Genomic DNA, 20,064 nt, shown 5'->3' with positions numbered 1-20,064 from the left:
TGATTGAGGTGGTATTGGAAAACTTCATGTACCAACACGTAAGGGACACTACAAGAGAGAGAGGAGAGGATGAACCAGCAAGACTGGACCTAGTATTCACCTTGAGTAGTGCAGATATTGAGGACATCACATGCGAAAGACACCTTGGGGCCAGCGATCATGTGGTTTTAAGCTTCGAATACACAGTAGAGCTACAAGTGGAGGGGGAAGCAGGAAGGCCAGGACGAATGAAACCAAACTACAAGAAAGGGGACTACACGGGAATGAGGAACTTCGTGAGCGGGGTTCAGTGGGACAGAGAACTGGCAGGGAAGCCAGTTAATGAGATGATGGAATATGTAACAACCATGTGCAAAGAGGCTGAGGAGAGGTTTGTACCCAAGGATAACAGGAATAATGAAAAAGCCAGGATGAGCCCATGGTTCACTCAAAGGTGCAGGGAGGCAAAAACCAAGTGTGCTAGGGAATGGAAGAAGTATAGAAGGCAAAGGACCCAGGAGAATAAGGAGAGCAGTCGTAGAGCCTGAAATGAATATGCACAGATAAGAAAGGAGGCCCAACGACAATATGAAAACGACATAACGGTAAAAGGAAAATCTGACCCAAAGCTGTTATACAGCAACATCAGTAGGAAAACAACAGTCAAGGACCAGGTAATCAGGCTAAGGAAGGAAGGAGGAGAGACAACAAGAAATGACCGTTAAGTATGTGAGGAACTCAACAAGAGATTCAAAGAAGTGTTCACAGAGGAGACAGAAGGGGCTCCAGCAAGACAAAGAGGTGGGGTACACCATCAAGTGCTGGACACACTACACACAACCGAGGAAGAAGTGAAGAGGCTTCTGAGTGAGCTAGATACCTCAAAGGCAATGGGGCCAGATAACATCTATTCATGGGTCCTGAGAGAGGGAGCAGAGGCGCTATGTGTACCCCTAACAACAATATTCAATACATCTATCGAAATGGAGATTGTCTGAGGCATGGAAGACAGCAAATGTAGTCCCAATCTTTAAAAAAGGAGACAGACATGAAGCACTAAACTACAGACCAGTGTCACTGACATGTATAGTATGCAAAGTCATAGAGAAGATTATTAGAAGAGTGGTGGAACACCTAGAAAGGAATGATCTTATCACCAGCAGCCAACATGGTTTCATCAGCCTACTGGAGTTCTATGACATGGTGACAGCAGTAAGACAAGAGAGAGAGGGGTGAGTGGATTGCATTTTCTTGGACTGCAAGAAGGCTTTTGACATAGTACCACACAAGAGATTAGTGCAAAAACTGGAGGACCAAGCAGGGATAACAGGGAAGGCACTGCAATGGATCAGGGAATACTTGTCAGGAAGACAGCAGCGAGTCATGGTACGTGGCGAAGTGTCAGAGTGGGCACCTGTGACCAGCGGGGTTCCACAGGGGTCAGTCCTAGGACCAGTGCTGTTTCTGGTATTTGTGAACGACATGACGGAAGGAATAAACTCCGAGGTGTCCCTGTTTGCAGATGACGTGAAGTTGATGAGAAGAGTTTATTCGATCGAAGACCAGGCAGAAATACAAAGGGATCTGGACAGGCTGCGGACATGGTCCAGCAACTGGCTCCTGGAGTTCAATCCCACCAAGTGCAAAGTCATGAGGATTGGGGAAGGGCAAAGAAGACCGCAGACGGAGTACAGTCTAGGGGGGCCAGAGACTACAAACATCACTCAAGGAAAAAGATCTTGGGGTGAGTATAACACCAGGCACATCTCCTGAAGCGCACATCAACCAAATAACTGCCGCAGCATATGGGCGCCTGGCAAACCTCAGAACAGCATTCCGACATCTTTATTTATTTATTTTTTTATTTATTTATTTTCAATTTGTGCACACATACAGAGGTACAAAAAAATACAGGTAAGAGCAGTATGCCAAAGCCACTTATACTATGCATAGCATTACGGGCTGGCTTAAAATTAACTTAAGATTAACTAAGCAATGATGAAATCAGTGATAAAACATTAATGTAAACAGATTACTATAAAGCACAAGTGAGTATTACAAAGACAGGTCATATTGTTGCATTCAGTTAGGTAGTGATTCTGTTAGGTAGTGTATTTAAAAAATAATAAAGTTAGATTCGGTTTTAGGTTTAACATATATATGATATAATTGTGAGAAACATTTAAGATATACAATTTATAAGGTTCAGTTATTCAGTATTTATTTGGTTTTGGGTGAGTAAGTGATCTTTGAGAAGAGACTTGAATTTATAATCAGGTAGTGTTTCTTTTATATTTACAGGTAATGAATTCCAGATTTTAGGGCCTTTTATGTGCATTGAGTTTTTGCATAGTGTGAGATGGACACGAGGAACATCAAAGAGTGATCTGTGCCTTGTGTTATGGTCATGTGTTCTGTTGAGGTTGGCAAGGAGATGTTTGAGGGGAGGGTTAATATCAGAGTTAAGTGTTCTATGTATGTAATAGGTGCAGTAATAAGTATGGATGTTTTGTATGGTGAGTAGGTTTAGTGTATTGAATATTGGTGGAGTGTGCTGCCTGTAGTGAGAATTTGTTATCATTCTAACTGCAGCCTTTTGTTGAGTAATTAGTGGTCTGAGATGGTTAATTGTTGTTGAGCCCCATGCACAAATTCCATAGGTGAGATAGGGGTAAATAAGAGAGTGATATAGGGCCAGGAGGGCTGACTGTGGAACATAGTACCGTATCTTCGATAGTATGCCTACAGTCTTGGAAATTTTCTTAGAGATGTGTTGTATATGTGTATGAAATTTGAGTCTATTATCAAGGTGGATTCCTAAGAATTTTCCCTCTGTTAGTTTTGTGATAGGTGATCCGTTTATCATTATGTTAAGAGGGACATCTGTAGCTCTGTTACCAAACTGAATGAAGTAGGTTTTGTCAATGTTTAGTGTAAGTTTGTTAGTCCTCATCCAGGTAGATATTTTCTGTAATTCGGTATTTACAGTATTGGCTAGCGTGACTGGGCTCGGGTGAGAGAGTACGTATGTAGTGTCATCTGCAAATAGTGTGGGTTTGAGTAATTGCGAAGCATTTGGAAGGTCATTTATGTATAGGAGAAAGAGAAGAGGGCCAAGGACACTTCCCTGTGGGACACCAACTGTAATTGGTTGCGCAGAAGAGTTTGCCCCATTTGCGTACACATATTGGCTTCTGTTGCTGAGGTATGACTTGAGGTAGTTGAGGGAGTGCCCTCTTATACCATAGTGTGACAATTTTACGTGGAGCAAGTCATGGTCAACTGTATCAAAAGCTTTACGTAAGTCAATGAAGATCCCCAGTGGGACTTCTTTTTTCTCTATTGCAGTGTATATATGTTCTAGCATGTGTATAATAGCATCATTAGTATTTTTATTAGGCCTGAATCCAAATTGGCAGGGGTTGAGTATGTTTTGGGAGATAAGGTAGGAGTAGATTCGTTTATGAATTAATTTTTCAAAGATTTTTGAGAGAGGGTGTAAGTTGGATATTGGCCTATAGTTATTCAACTCTGTTTGGTCTCCTCCTTTGTGGATCGGGGTGACCCTTGCTATTTTGAGTACTGTAGGGAAGGTGGAGGATTCAATGGATTTGTTAAAGAGTGTTGCAATGATTGGTGATAGCACTTGTGACACTTTTTTGTATATAAAGGGTGGTAAGGTATTTAAATCTCCTGCCTTGTTTTTTAGTGCGTTGATAATAAGGGAGACTTCATATGGGTTAGTCGGAGCTAGGAACAGAGTGTTCGGGTAGTTGCCGGTGAGGTAGTCATTTGGTGGGGTATCTGAGCTTGGGATTTTATTGGCAAGGTTTTGTCCTATAGTGGAGAAGAAATCATTGAGTCTGTTTGCTGTTTCTGTTGGTGGGAGTTGGGGTTCATCTGATTTTGCTAATTTTATTTCGCTATTTCGTGATATCTTTTTTGTTCCCAGAATTTCTGATAGGGTTTTCCAGGTCTTTTTTATATCACCTCGTAAGTTGGATAATCTGTTCTCATAATACAATTTTTTTGCCCTTCTTATCAGGCTGGTTAGGATTGACGAGTAACGTTTTGTTTGGTCTCTGGTTATGTGACCCATTCTGTACTGTTTTTCATATTGGTGTTTTGTATTTATGGATTTGAGAATGCTGGGTGTTAGCCAGGGACTGTTCAGTCTCTTTGCTGTCATCTGTTTAGTTTTTTTAGGGCAGTGCTTGTTATAGAGGTATTGGGTCTTTTTTAGAAAATTATTAATACATAAGGAATCGTTCAGGACCCTGTACACCGTATACGTTAGGCCCATATTGGAGTATGCGGCACCAGTTTGGAACCCACACCTAGCCAAGCATGTAAAGAAACTAGAGAAAGTGCAAAGGTTTGCAACAAGACTAGTCCCAGAGCTAAGAGGTATGTCCTATGAGGAGAGGTTAAGGGAAATCAACCTGACGACACTGGAGGACAGGAGAGATAGGGGGGACATGATAACGACTTACAAAATACTGAGAGGAATTGACAAGGTGGACAAAGACAGGATGTTCCAGAGACTGGACACAGTAACAAGGGGACACAGTTGGAAGCTGAAGACACAGATGAATCAAAGGGATGTTAGGAAGTATTTCTTCAGCCACAGAGTAGTCAGGAAGTGGAATAGTTTGGGAAGCGATGTAGTGGAGGCAGGATCCATACATAGCTTTAAGCAGAGGTACGATAAAGCTCATGGTTCAGGGAGAGTGACCTAGTAGCGACCAGTGAAGAGGCGGGGCCAGGAGCTTGGACTCGACCCCCGCAACCTCAACTAGGTGAGTACAACTAGGTGAGTACACACACACACATGCACACACATACACATACACACATACACACACACACACATACACACACACACACATACACACATACACACACACACACACACACACACACACACACACACACACACACACACACAACAGGCCTAGTGTCTAATCGACATGTGCCTAGGACAAAATGGTAACTAACATACACACACACACACACAACAGGCCTAGTGTCTAATCGACATGTGCCTAGGACAAAATGGTAACTAACATACACACACACACACACACACACAACAGGCCTAGAGTCTACATCGACACACACACAACACAACTACACATACACACACACACACACACACACACACACCAACAACAATCCTAGAAGTGTTTTTTTTTTAATTGCCTGAGCCACACAAGTGTGGGGAGAGCCACAATTTTGAAAGTGATCTGGAAAATAAAAGCGTTGTGGCGCAGGCTAGTGTGAAGGCGGCGTTGCCAAGTGTCACCCAAGATTTTAATAAAGTGAAACAATAGTTTGACCAGTGAAAGAAATACAGTGAATAGGGTACATTATTAACGAGAAGAAATTGAGGTGGATCTAGCCAGGACGTACATCGAGCTAGATCTACTCCAGGACGTCACATCGACCTGGACATTCTACACTGCTACAGCTGCACTACAAGTACTGTATCACCTATGAGTGGTTGTTTGGGTGTGGGGTCCAGGTTCCAATTTTACCGCCAAGCTGAATGTGAATGGTCTAACTCTCATAGCACGATAAAGAATAGGCACTCAAGTATTCAATAAGGTTTAGCAAATGGTAATCCATTGAACAAGGCGATTAACTCACTATAAGCAGGTGATATAGGCAACACTGCAAGGGAGTCAGGTCACATAGGTTGTGGACACAAGGACAACTGAGAATCTACATTACACTCCAAGCACAAGCCACCTACTTTTCAGACACATAATAAACCCACACATAATTCGACACAGAATTACATACACACATACACACACACACACACACACACACCCACATACACACACACACACACACACACACACACACACACACACACACACACACACACACACACACACACACATACACACACCCACATACACACACACACACACACACACACACACACACACACACACACACACACACACACACACACACACACACACACACACACGCACACACACACACTGTAAGTGCGGTAAGTCCCAGGAGGTTGGTCAGGTCACAAGAAGGTGTGGGCAGCCAAGGACCACTGAGACTTACCTTAAACGCACAAGCCACCTACCTTTCAGTACATAATAAACCCACACATAATTCCACACACAATTACACACAAAATTACACACTCACACACACACACACACACACACACACACACACACACACACACACACACACACACACACACACACACACATATCCAGACACACACACACTCCCCCCTCACCACCGACATCTCACTACTTCCCCTGATCCATCCCCTCCCTCGATCACCCTCCCCTCCCCCGTTCACCCCAAACCCTCCCCACCCCTCCCCACTCAGCTCCCAAATAGCCACAGTTCCTCCACTACTTCCCCCCCCACACTCTGACACACACACTACTAACCTAACATACAGAACTACATAGGTTTCCCACTCTGAGGCAATCAGGATAAAACAAAAATGGGTTGCCAGAGAGCAACAAGAAAAACCAAGGGACAGGAGGAGGAAAATGCAAAGGAAGATTGGGCAGCAGAGCTCATAAAAAGGGATCATGAATGGGAAAAGAAACTAGAAGAACTTAGCATGAGAATGGAAGAGAGGATAGATATGGAAAGCAGGAAGTGGGAGGTGCATGTCAAAGCAGCAGAAGCTAGGATACAGAGTTTAGAAGAGGAATTGAAAAATCTGAAACAGCCTAAAGAACTAAAGAACATTTTGGGATTGACAACAGAGACTGCTACCTCAGCCACAAATAAGGGGACTGTAGGGAAAGAAGGGGCACAACTGCATGGAGATGCTCTATCAGAGGAGACTGTAGCAAATGAAAGAGCTAAGCTTTATGTGGAGGCCCTAACAGACAACAACAGAGCCCAAGGAAAGCCGAGAAGGGAAAATGACAGGCCACTGAGCCCAAGTACATTAGCCAGTGAAACTGATGAAAGGAAAGCTGCAGTGGAGGAAACCAAATTAAATGAGGGGATACACAGGGATATGCAGTGGGAGAATGAAAGGGTGAGGTCAGTCTTTGTGTATGGGCTCCAGGAAGTCGAAGGGGAAACATATGAAGCAAGAAAACAAGGGGAAAAAAAAGCAATTGAAAGCATCATGAAAGCAATAGGAGAAGACGATATGACCCAGCTGGAAAATTTTCGGAGAATAGGGGGGTTTGTAAAAAAAAGAACCCGGCCAGTGAGAGTGACCTTCAAGGCAGAAGCGACTCGGACCAGGATACTGCAGGAGAAAGCACGATTAAGGGACATGACGGCATACAGGAGGGTGTATCTCGACCGCGACAGAACACAAGAAGAAAGGAAGAAACTGAGAGAGATGGTACAAAGGCGAAAGGAGGAAAGAGAGGGGATGGAGAAGACAGACAGGAGATCCCAGACCCAGGAAGAAGATCTAATACAGCCTCCCTCACAACTTTCTATAGAAGCCTCCCAACCAGGTCAACCCCAGTGCAACCAAACACTCTAAATCAAAACACCCATGCCACATCCAATGCCCCCACCCACTACATTACAAACTTCACCCCCACAGCAACAACCCATAGTTCCTTACCAGGTCTCCCACTTCCCCAACCCCAATATACTTCCCAGACCACAGTCTTAGAAAAGAAGTTGAAGGTGTGGTATACAAATGCAGATGGAATAACAAACAAGTATGAGGAGTGGCACGAAAGAATCAAAGAGACATCCCCAGACATAATAGCACTCACAGAAACAAAACTCACCAGAATAATAACAGATTCAATCTTTCCATCCGGATATCAAATCTTCAGGAAAGACAGAGGGAGGAGAGGGGGAGGAGGAGTTGCACTGCTCATTAAAAACCAGTGGGGTTTTGAGAAAATGGAAGGAATGGATGGCATGGGCGAAAGGGACTACTTAGTAGGAACAATCCAGTCTGAGGGACATAAGGTGATAATTGCAGTAATGTACAACCCACCACAGAACTGCAGGAGGCCAAGAGAAGAATACGATGAGAGCAACAGAGCAATGATCAACACACTAGCCGAGGTGGCCAGGAGAGCACACATGGGGGGAGCAAAGTTACTAGTTATGGGTGATTTCAATCACAAGGAGATTGACTGGGAAAACCTGGAGCCCCATGGGGGTCCCGAAACATGGAGAGCCAAGATGATGGATGTGGTACTGGAGAACCTCATGCATCAACATGTTAGAGACACTACCAGAGAGAGAGGAGAGGATGAACCAGCAAGGTTGGACCTTGTATTCACCATGAGTAGTTCGGACATCGAGGGTATCATGTATGAAAGGCCCCTGGGAGCTAGTGATCATGTGGTTCTGTGCTTCGACTACATAGTTGAGCTCCAAGTGGAGAGAGTAGCAGGAATAGGCTCGGAAAAACCAAACTACAAAAGGGGGAACTACTCAGGCATGAGGAACTTCCTTCAAGACATTCAGTGGGAGAGGGAACTGACAGGAAAACCAGTACAAGAAATGATGGACTATGTAGCAACAAAATGCAAGGAGGCAGAGGAGAGGTTTGTTCCCAAGGGAAACAGAAATAATGGGAAGAACAGAACGAGTCCTTGGTTCACCCAAAGGTGTAGGGAGGCAAAAACTAGGTGTACTAGAGAATGGAAAAGGTACAGAAGACAGAGAACTCAGGAAAATAAAGAAATCAGCCGAAGAGCCAGAAACGAATATGCACAGATAAGAAGGGAGGCTCAGAGACAATATGAAAATGACATAGCATCAAAAGTAAAGACTGACCCGAAGCTGTTGTACAGCCACATCAGGAGGAAAACAACAGTCAAGGACCAGGTAATCAGACTGAGGAAGGGTGATGGGGAATTCACAAGAAACGACCGAGAGGTATGTCAGGAGCTCAACACAAGATTTAAAGAGGTATTTACAGTGGAAACCAGTAGGACTCCAAGAAATCAGAACAGGGGGGCACACCAGCAAGTGCTGGATGAGGTACATATAACCAAGGAGGAGGTGAAGAAGCTGCTATGCGAACTTGACACCTCAAAGGCGGTGGGACCAGACAACATCTCTCCATGGGTCCTTAAAGAGGGAGCAGAGATATTGTGTGAGCCATTAACAAAGATCTTCAACACATCATTTGAAACTGGGCAACTCCCTGAGGTATGGAAAATGGCAAATGTAGTCCCAATTTTTAAAAAGGGAGACAGACATGAGGCTCTAAACTACAGACCTGTATCTCTAACGTGTATAGTATGCAAGGTCATGGAGAAGATCATCAGGAGGAGAGTGGTGGGGCACCTGGAAAGAAACAAGTGTATAATTGACAACCAGCACGGTTTCAGGGAAGGAAAATCCTGTGTCACAAACCTACTAGAGTTTTATGACAAGGTGACAGAAGTAAGACAAGAGAGAGAGGGGTGGATCGACTGCGTATTTTTGGACTGCAAGAAGGCTTTCGACACAGTTCCTCACAAGAGGTTACTGCAAAAGCTAGAGGACCAGGCACACATAACAGGAAAGGCACTGCAATGGATCAGAGAATATCTGACAGGGAGGAAACAACGAGTCATGGTACGCGACGAGGTGTCAGAGTGGGCGCCTGTGACAAGCGGGGTTCCACAGGGGTCAGTCCTAGGACCTGTGCTGTTCTTGGTATACGTGAACGACATAACGGAAGGGATAGACTCAGAAGTGTCCTTGTTTGCAGACGATGTGAAGTTAATGAGAAGAATCGAATCGGACGAGGATCAGGCAGGACTACAAAGAGATCTGGACAGGCTACAAGCCTGGTCCAGCAACTGGCTCCTTGAATTTAACCCTGCCAAATGCAAAGTCATGAAGATTGGGGAAGGGCAAAGAAGACCGCAGACACAATATAGTTTAGATGGCCAAAGACTGCAAACCTCACTCAAGGAAAAAGATCTGGGGGTGAGTATAACACCGAGCATATCTCCTGAGGCGCACATCAATCAGATAACTGCTGCAGCATACGGGCGCCTGGCAAACCTACGGATAGCGTTCCGATACCTCAGTAAGGATTCGTTTAAGACTCTGTACACCATCTACGTCAGGCCCATACTGGAGTATGCAGCACCAGTTTGGAATCCACACCTAGTCAAGCACGTCAAGAAATTAGAGAAAGTGCAAAGGTTTGCAACAAGACTAGTCCCAGAGCTACGGGGGTTGTCCTATGAAGAAAGGTTGAGGGAAATCGGCCTGACGACACTGGAGGCCAGGAGGGTCAGGGGAGACATGATAACGACATATAAAATACTGCGCGGAATAGACGAGGTGGACAAAGACGGGATGTTCCAGGGATGGGACACAGACACAAGAGGTCACAATTGGAAGTTGAAGACTCAGATGAATCAAAGGGATGTTAGGAAGTATTTCTTCAGTCATAGAGTAGTCAGGCCATGGAATAGCCTAGAAAGTGATGTGGTGGAGGCAGGAACCATACATAGTTTTAAGGCGAGGTATGATAGAGCTCATGGGGCAGGGAGAGAGAGGACCTAGTAGCAATCAGCGAAGAGGCGGGGCCAGGAGCTGTGACTCGACCCCTGCAACCACAAATAGGTGAGTACAAATAGGTGAGTACACACACACACATCGTAGGGGTTCTTAAAAGGAGATATCGAGGGTTGAAGGTAGACACACTTGTTGGATGGTAACGATATATTGTCAGACTCTGGTAATGGGAGATGGAGCCCAGCCTCTGCCTTGTCACTGCCTAGCTGGATGTCTATGCGCTGACTGAGGCCGAGGTAGCTCGCCTCACACTCAAGCTGCATCCCGTGACGTCATACAGTCACAGGCCTAAGGGGTCTTCTATATAAAGCACATGGATGATACTATGATATGCTATACAACACAGGGATCAGCCACTATGCTGACACACACATACACACACACTCAGACACACACACATACACACACTCAGACACACACACACACACACACACACACACACATACATACACACACACACACACACACACACACACACACACACACACACACACACACACACACACACACACACACAGAGAACAGCGTTTCGGTACCTTAGTGAGGTGTCAGCATAGTTACTGATCCCCGTGTTATATAGCATAGCATATAGTATCATCCATGTGCTTTAGACAGGAGATCCCTTTTAGGCCTGTGACTTTTTGTGATGTCACGGGATGCGCATGTGTACGTTCATACCTCTGCCTTGGCCTCAGTCAGCGGTAGATCATCCAGGCTAGAACACGGCAAGGCTGGGCTCCATTTCCCATCATCACAGTCTGACAATATATGTTACCATCCAACAAGTGTGTCTACCTTCAACCCTCGATATCTCCATTTAAGAACCCCTACGATAAATGGTGCCAGCGGAGGGCCTGTAATTCTGACGATTACAGCGATTTCTGGAGATAAATTTCGACCGGCCCTGCCATCTTGTGAGTAGGCCTACCGAGAAGGTTAACACCAGCCAGCTACCTCAAGTCAGCTACTCTCTCAAGCTCCTACCAGCTTCTACACCATTCACTGTTCAGTCTCTTTGTATTAGTGTTTATCTGCTTATTTGCATCACTCCTGAGGGGTTGACCCGAGTTTGCAAAATAAGCCAGCTTCCAGTCTGTGGTGAGGGAGCCCAGTCGAGCCTAGTCTACTCCATCCAGTTCCTTTGCCTGCCAAGCCAGCTTCCACCCCTGCTGTGATCATCGTGTGAAGTTATCAAGCTATTCTGTGTGAAGGGTTAAGATAAGCCAGCTAGCAACTAACCCAGGTGTCTTACCTCAGTACTCAAGCAAGCCACGTGAGTAGTCTTCATCACTTGTGATTCAAGCTCCAAGCAATTCTGAGTGCTCTTTTTCATCCTTGTGGTGTTGTGGTATTTCGTGGGTGTATTTTAAGCTAGCCAGCTTAGAATATCTTCGCGGCAGTGTGGCTGTCCTCAGTGAGGCTTACACCATACAACCCATAGGCCCAACCACTCACCACGTGTGTCTCACCATTGCCCAGTCTTAGCCCTGTTTACCCACAAACCCAACCACTATCACTGTGTTGTGGTACTCACCCAACCTCTACCAGTGTTTTGGCACACTACTAAGGGTTGTAGCACCATATTTTAAGGACCACATAGAGGGTCAAGAGCTAGAGTGTGTTTCGTGCCACCGTTGAAAGCCTCCTGTGTATGTCTGTCGTCGATGTAAGCGCAATTCTACGATCACGTGTGCAGAGGACAGCAGCAAGACGACATAAACAATCCTCTACTCTCCACTACCATCTACCTCATTCTACACCAAGTCGTTACAGCGATAATTAATAATTTTTTTCATAGAGACATTTCTTTTGTGTTCCAGTGATTTTCTTAGTGACATTCAGTGACTCTCGATTAGACTCAGTGTTTGTTTGCAATAATTTGATAATCTCCTTAATTCTGTGTTAATTTCCGTGCATTATCTTATGTCTGTTGTGTTGTGTGTCTTTTTATACACTTGAAGTGAGTACCTAGTGTTTTTTCTTGTGTGTGCAACATATGAGCAGTATAGAACTTGTGTTTACACTTCAGAATCACATAGTGCTCTCAGTGATTCAGTGGAGTAATTCAGTAATTTATTTAGTTATATTCTGCATCACAACTGTGGAGAAATTTTCTCCAGGAGGGGGGTATCAGCCCCCTTCAGCCCCCTTCAGCCCTTTCAGCCCTGAGGGGCCACTCAGAGGGGGCGAGCGTCTTGTTTACTGCTAGAGTGAGTAATTGATCACAGATGCTATGCCACGTAATCAAGTGATCTCTGCTCCTTGCAGCGGTGTTGCAAATTGTATTTTATTGTATTTTATAAGAGACAGTACATCTCTTATTTAGCAGGACAATTAAGGAAAATCCTGCTCCCACTTTATTACCATAGTAAAGATATTGTACATTGTTGTCTATGATTAAGACAGCAAGAAACAAACATTCTGCTTTGCTTCATCGAGGAGGTGACAAGGATGCAAGGTACTAGGTCAGCGTTTTTTTTTTGTGCTGGGGGCAGTGACTGCATGGAGCGCTGTAGCGTCTGTCTGGCAGACTATCTTTGACTCTACTACGAGTGACACTGACGCCAGGATAACCAACAAAGAACACTGATCCGTGCGTTAGTGTGAACAAAGTGTCTCTAACACAAACACTTAGAGAAGTGTGATCAGCTTCTCTTGTGATACATTGTGAACAATAAAGACAAATCTTGTGGAACATAGTGTACCAGTGTGCGTTTCCTAGACTATGGAAGACGTGGACATCCAAGGACACTTCAGCTTCTATCAAGTCACCGATATCTGTCGAAGGTGTTGAGAACACCATAGCTCACGTTACAAAGAGCAAGGTATGTTACGAATTTCTTGTAGATCGGGGGATTGCGCAATTCTTGAGTCACAAGGAGTTTGTAATCAACCTATAATCGGCAGTAAGGTGTGGACTTTTGAGTCCAAACAAGTAAGTATTTCGTCGGCCATCATCGAATGAAATATGCTGACATAACACCCCCTAGGGGCAATTTATACTTACAAATTGTATCTCTTGACAGCCCACTGTTGTGATGGTTTCGACAGCTTCTAGACCTCGTCTGCAGGGGCGGCTGTGTAGACGATTTGCTGTCATTTATCAGCTAAGTGTTTATATTTATAATAAATTAAACACAGCAGGTAAGGCCAAAAATTCTCAACAGAGTTTTGGTCGTGCTCGAACCGGATAAAGACCACACTGTGGTCCAAATATGTTGTACTACAGTGTACAAATAACCTATGAGCCAAGGTCCTTCGAAAAAAGCTGTAAAACTAGTGTTTTACAATATAAATCAGTATAAATGAGTCCCTCCAGACTCAATCACAGAGAATGGGCAGCCAAAAGAAAACGGGCGCTCACCCAGCGTTCACCCAACGAAAACGGGAGCTGGGTGACTCACCCAACAAGAAGACGGGGGATGGTATCCTGCACCCTCCATCAACTGCTCCAATCTTGAAATCGCTGATTAAGACAACACCCAAGTGATGTTGTTTGTCTGAGTGTATATATATACACAGTGTTTATAATGTTTATAGACAGAAATTAAGAGACAAGATTGTGTTAAAGTTTGTTTCTTATAGGTCTACCTGTTATATTAAAGGAACTTATATATAAAGTGTAAGCTTTCAAATATATATTAACAGTGAAATTTATATATGTGTAAGTAATATTAACGTGTGATTTACAGTTATACAGTGACATTTATAGTGTATAGTGAATGAAGTGTATAACATCGTTATTTACGATTAATCATCATGGGCAGGCTGACACAGCAAAACTCTAAGCCATAAACACCAGACACATGTACCCTGTACCCTTCATGGTCATTGACCCTGAGGTTAAGCTTAGTGGGTCAGTAGTGTCTGACTCGATTATTGCTGACTTAAGCATAACAAAAACTCAGCTGTCTATAGCAGTACAGTGTTTTATAAACACTCTAAGTGTGGTGCTAGAATTTTCAGTATACCATTAAAATGGCTTGTTTGAAAACTCAGTTTCAGTCTTTACAGACTAAGATTACACAATTAGAAAATCTAATTTCAGTCTGTCTAGGATTAACTCAAGATACAAACATAGATTTTGATGATCTTGAGGTCAAGTTTGGATTATTTACACAGCGTCTGGAAATAATTAATTCAGACTATACACATTATGAAAATAAATTTCTTGAATCAGATCCATCTGAAGATGAAATTAAAAATGTTTTGGATACTTTTAGTGATCAACAATTAAGGTGGACAGGAGTACAGGCTATCTGCCGTAAAACTCTGTCACAGAGACCTACTACTAGTGAGCAACCACCTGTTACACCTGTAACAACAAGTGTCCCATTACCAAGCTTACCTACATTGTCATTACCTATTTTCCAAGGTCATAATTATGAAGAATTCATTAGTGGTTTTCAATCCATAGTAAATTCACGAACTGACATAGATGAGATTGCTAAGTTCAATTACCTTAAATGTCTTGTGAAGGGAGAACCCTATGAACTGATTAAGTCATTTCCGGTGGTCAAAGGCAGTTATCAACTAGCCTTACGTGTCTTAGCAGACAATTACTTTGATGCTGACAAGGCTAGAGTTAGACATGCAGTCTTAATATCAAGCTTGAAGCCACCCAAACATTGTTATTCAGACTTACAGGCATTTAGAATCACATTAGACAATAGTCTCAGATCTCTAGGTGCTAAATATGACCTAAGACAATGTGATTGGTTTATCAGTGGTATTGTACAGGATAAGTTGTCACCACAAACTATTGAACGATTAAATATTATGTTCAATAAACGCTATTTCACTTGTGAAGAAATTAGCAATGGTTTACAAACAATAGTTTCATGCATGCAAGCAACGAGACAAGATGAAAAATCCACAAATCCAGTGGATAATAAACCTTCAACTCAGTATAAAAAGAGTATACCTACTCCCACTAAACCACATAATGGGAAATCCCATATAGGCATTTATCAAGCTGTGAATACAACAGACAGTAAACAAACTGTCACACATAAACGTACTCCAAAATGTGTACTTTGTGATGGAACACATTGGGCACAGTATTGTATTCAATACACATCAATGGAGGCACGTAAACAACGTGTTCATCAGCTGAAAAGATGCATCAAGTGTTTAGGTGAACACAAGGGAGGAAAATGCTCACTGAAGAAGTGTTTTAAATGCAAGGGTATGCATCATTCAGCATTATGCCCAAATACTTTTGCTGAACAGCAGCAGACTTCCACAGAATCAGGAAGTCAACAAGCAACAGCATTAAATGTGAGAGATAAGTTTAAAGCAACTGCTCTCCCGATAGCTCGAGTTGAGTTATCTAATAAATTACACAAAACCAATGTGCTAACACTATTTGATCAAGGCTCACAAAGGTCCTTCATAAGAAGATCAGTGTTGCAGAAACTGAATAAACAACCCTATGCCAAAATACAGTTAGATATAGCTGGTTTTTTCCACAATTCTGGTAAACAGACATATGACCTAGCCAAAATCACTGTTGGTCTAGGAAACAGGAAAAAGACAGTAGAAGCTGTGGTAGTAGATGATTTGCCTAAGTCTGTGCAGATCCAGGGATTAAAAGAAACAGTTGCAGCACTGAAAGCAGCTAAGGTCAAGTTAGCCTGTCCTGACATACAGACGGACACAATTAGTCCAATTGATTTAATCATTGGAAGTGATTATTATCACTGTTTTGTGCAAAATATAGTAAGTAAACATGATGTTCACTTGCTGAAAACAGCAGGAGGCCACATGATATGTGGTCCCATTCCCTCTCAAAGTGGGAAAGAAGCTGATATTGATTCAGTGGAAAATGTACTAGTTACGAGAATAACCGCTGATCATGTACCACAGCAAAAATTATCCTTACTGGAAGAAATGAATGAACCAGTTGATAAGTTGTGGGATTTAGATGCGATAGGTATTGATGTAAATAAACCAAGCCCACAAGAGTCTCAGACTTATAACCAATATTTGGACACTGTCAAATATAAAGATGGACAGTATTGGGTTAGGTTACCATGGAAATTAAATCCACCACATCTGCCTAGCAATTATCGCATGGCTTTCGGACAGATGAAAGCACAAATACATGAGCTCAGGAAGAATCCAGAGTTACTGACTGTCTATGATAATATCATACAAGAACAGTTGGACAATAAATTCATTGAGGAAATAGTCGAAGATAAGTTGAAGACAAACGCTCATTATCTCCCGCACCATGGAGTCAGAAAAGATTCTGAAACCACTCCACTACGTGTTGTATATAATTGCAGCGCACGTGCAAATAAAGATGTAGCAAGTCTTAATGACTGTCTGATGACCGGACCCTCACTAACTGAGAAGCTTGGAGACGTGCTTATGAAATTTCGCACAAACCCATATGCCTACACGGCTGATATTTCCAAAGCTTTCTTGAGAGTAGGACTACAAGAAATAGATAGAGATTATACTCGATTCTTGTGGCCTGAAAATCCACATGATCCTCAAAGTCCTGTGAAAACTTATTGTTTCAAATCAGTATTATTTGGTGCAACATCCTCTCCATTCTTACTAGAAGCTACTCTAAATACACATTTGAAGAAATCTGAAAGTCCCTTCAAAGAAATCTTAAAGAAAAGTTTCTATGTGGACAATCTTCAAGGTGCTGTGAATAAAGAGGAGGATTTGAAATCCTTATACAGAGAAGCTAACAAGGAGATGAAAGAAGCAAACATGCCTCTAAGGATGTGGAATACAAATTCAAAGCAATTAAGGGAACTTATCAAAGAAGATTTCCCTGAAACTGAAATTCCTGATTGCAACAATATGCTGGGACTTAACTGGAACACACAGGAAGATACTTTGAGTCTCAAAAGGATAAACAATAAATCATGCAGTACACTCACTAAACGTAGTTTACTGTCAGAGGTATCACAATGTTTTGATCCTCTAGGACTCGTCTCACCAATTACCATAAAAGGTAAAATGCTTATGCAAGATGCATGGAAACTCAAAATTGGATGGGATGAGAACTTGCCTCTAGAAATGAGTCAAGCATGGGATGAAATATCCAAGGAGTTTAAACAACTTCATCAAATTAAACTTCCCAGACAAATAGGTCAAGAGGGAAACAAGTACACATTACATGTGTTCTGTGATGCGTCAACCAGAGGTTATGGCGCTGTAGCTTACATGAGTAATGCTGAAGGAAGTACACTAATTACTTCAAAGGCCAGGGTAGCACCCTTGAAGGTCAGAACAGTACCACAATTGGAACTGACAGCACTCTATGTAGGTACAAAATTAGCTGTCTATCTCAACAAAGTACTTGATCATCTCACTATTGAGAAAACCGTGATCTGGAGTGATAATGAAGCAGTTCTCCAGTGGTTAAGAAATAATAAGAGTAAGTTGGTCTATGTACAGAACAGAGTAGCAGAAATAAAAGAGATGCAGAGAGATTATCTCTTTCTCCACGTCTCTACCCAAGAGAATCCAGCTGACATGTTGTCACGTGGTGTCCCACTCAAGAAATTTGTGGATAATAAATTATGGCTCCACGGACCGAACTGGCTCTCTGATGAAAATAACTGGCCTCAGCAAAAAGCTCACATTATGCCAGAAGAAACAGTCTGCTTGAACACAGCAGAAATAAGCTGTGTAAATACTGCAGACACAACAGAAATAGTCATTGATGGATCTAAATACTCATCTTTGGGTAAACTCTTAAGAGTTACAGCTCTTGTCTTTAAATTCATTAAAAGAATAAAACCTGATTATGAATGTCTTGAACCCATTAAATACTGGGTGAAACTAATACAGAAAGATGTTTTCTCTACAGAATATAAATTTCTAGAAACACAAGATAAATCCCCAAAGAAACCTGTTATGATTAATTCTTTAGGACTTTATCTCGACTCAGAAAAGATTATAAGATGTCGAGGAAGAATTCATAATTCTTCACTACCTAAAGAAGCCATACATCCAATATTGATCCCCAAGAATCATTGGCTAACAAAACTGATTGTGCAAAACGCCCACAGTAACGTGTTACATGGTGGGGTAGCTGACACACTTTGTCATATACGACAATCCTACTGGATACCTCAAGGTCGACAAAGTGTGAAAAAACAAATAAAGGACTGTATTACTTGTCGTCACTACGATATGCGAGTATGTCAATATCCAGGTCCACCTCCATGTCCCTCTGAAAGAGTTTGTCATATCACTCCATTTGAGGTAACAGGTGTAGATTATACTGGACCAATAATTTTAACCAAAACAGTTGACAAAGTTCCCATCAAGGTGTACATCTGTTTGTTCACTTGTGCTACAACTAGAGCAGTACATCTAGAAGTAGCCACTGACATGTCTGCTGAAACCTTTATCAAATTATTCAGAAGGTTTGCAGCCAGAAGGGCATGTCCCAGACTGATGATTTCAGATAATGCAACGAACTTTGTTGCTGGTGCTGCTTATATAAGCAAGATCTTTGATCAACCAGAAGTACAACAGATGCTGAATCAACGCAGATGTCGTTGGAGATACATTCCTCCTAAATCTCCATGGCACGGCGGATTTTATGAAAGAATGATCGGCATTGTAAAACGTTGTTTAAGGAAGACTCTTCATCGTCAGAGAATAGACTTAGAAGAATTCCGTACAGTTGTGACTGAAATAGAAAATAGAGTCAACAACAGACCTCTAACTTATGTTACCGATGATCTGGACAATTTAGAAGTGTTAAGTCCATCTCATTTACTCCATGGCAGAAGGCTCGAACCTGTTCCTCCCATGAATGATAAAGAAATCATAGAGGATCCTACTTATTTCGAACCTGAGCAACTCAGACGTAAATTCAAACACCTTAATAAAGTGATTGAACATTGGGAGAAAATTTGGCGAGAAGACTATCTCACCTCATTGAGAGAACACTTCTATGGAGCTGGTGTTCCTGAAAATCATAAGTCCTTAAGACCTGGTGACATAGTGATTATCGACAATGATGGTCCGAGGTCCCAATGGCCACTTGGAAAAATTGTGACCATATATCCTGATGCAAATGGAATCATCAGGACAGTTGATGTTTTGAGCAAAGGTGTAGTGAATAAGCGGACAATAAATAAACTAGTGCCGTTAGAATTACACAGTGTTGAAAACAAAATTAGTGATTCTCCAGAAACCACACAGACTAAAGCTGTTCAGAAAAGACAAGCAGCAGTGGTGGCGAGGGAGAAAATTAAATTAATGTTAAGTGATGAATAGTTCACCTGCAGCGAACCTCCGCCGCCCCCCAGTGTGGAGAAATTTTCTCCAGGAGGGGGGTATCAGCCCCCTTCAGCCCCCTTCAGCCCTTTCAGCCCTGAGGGGCCACTCAGAGGGGGCGAGCGTCTTGTTTACTGCTAGAGTGAGTAATTGATCACAGATGCTATGCCACGTAATCAAGTGATCTCTGCTCCTTGCAGCAGTGTTGCAAATTGTATTTTATTGTATTTTATAAGAGACAGTACATCTCTTATTTAGCAGGACAATTAAGGAAAATCCTGCTCCCACTTTATTACCATAGTAAAGATA

Source organism: Cherax quadricarinatus, chromosome 29, assembly GCF_038502225.1.
Source record: "Cherax quadricarinatus isolate ZL_2023a chromosome 29, ASM3850222v1, whole genome shotgun sequence".
Classification (NCBI taxonomy): domain Eukaryota; kingdom Metazoa; phylum Arthropoda; class Malacostraca; order Decapoda; family Parastacidae; genus Cherax; species Cherax quadricarinatus.
This window is presented reverse-complemented; position numbering follows the sequence as displayed.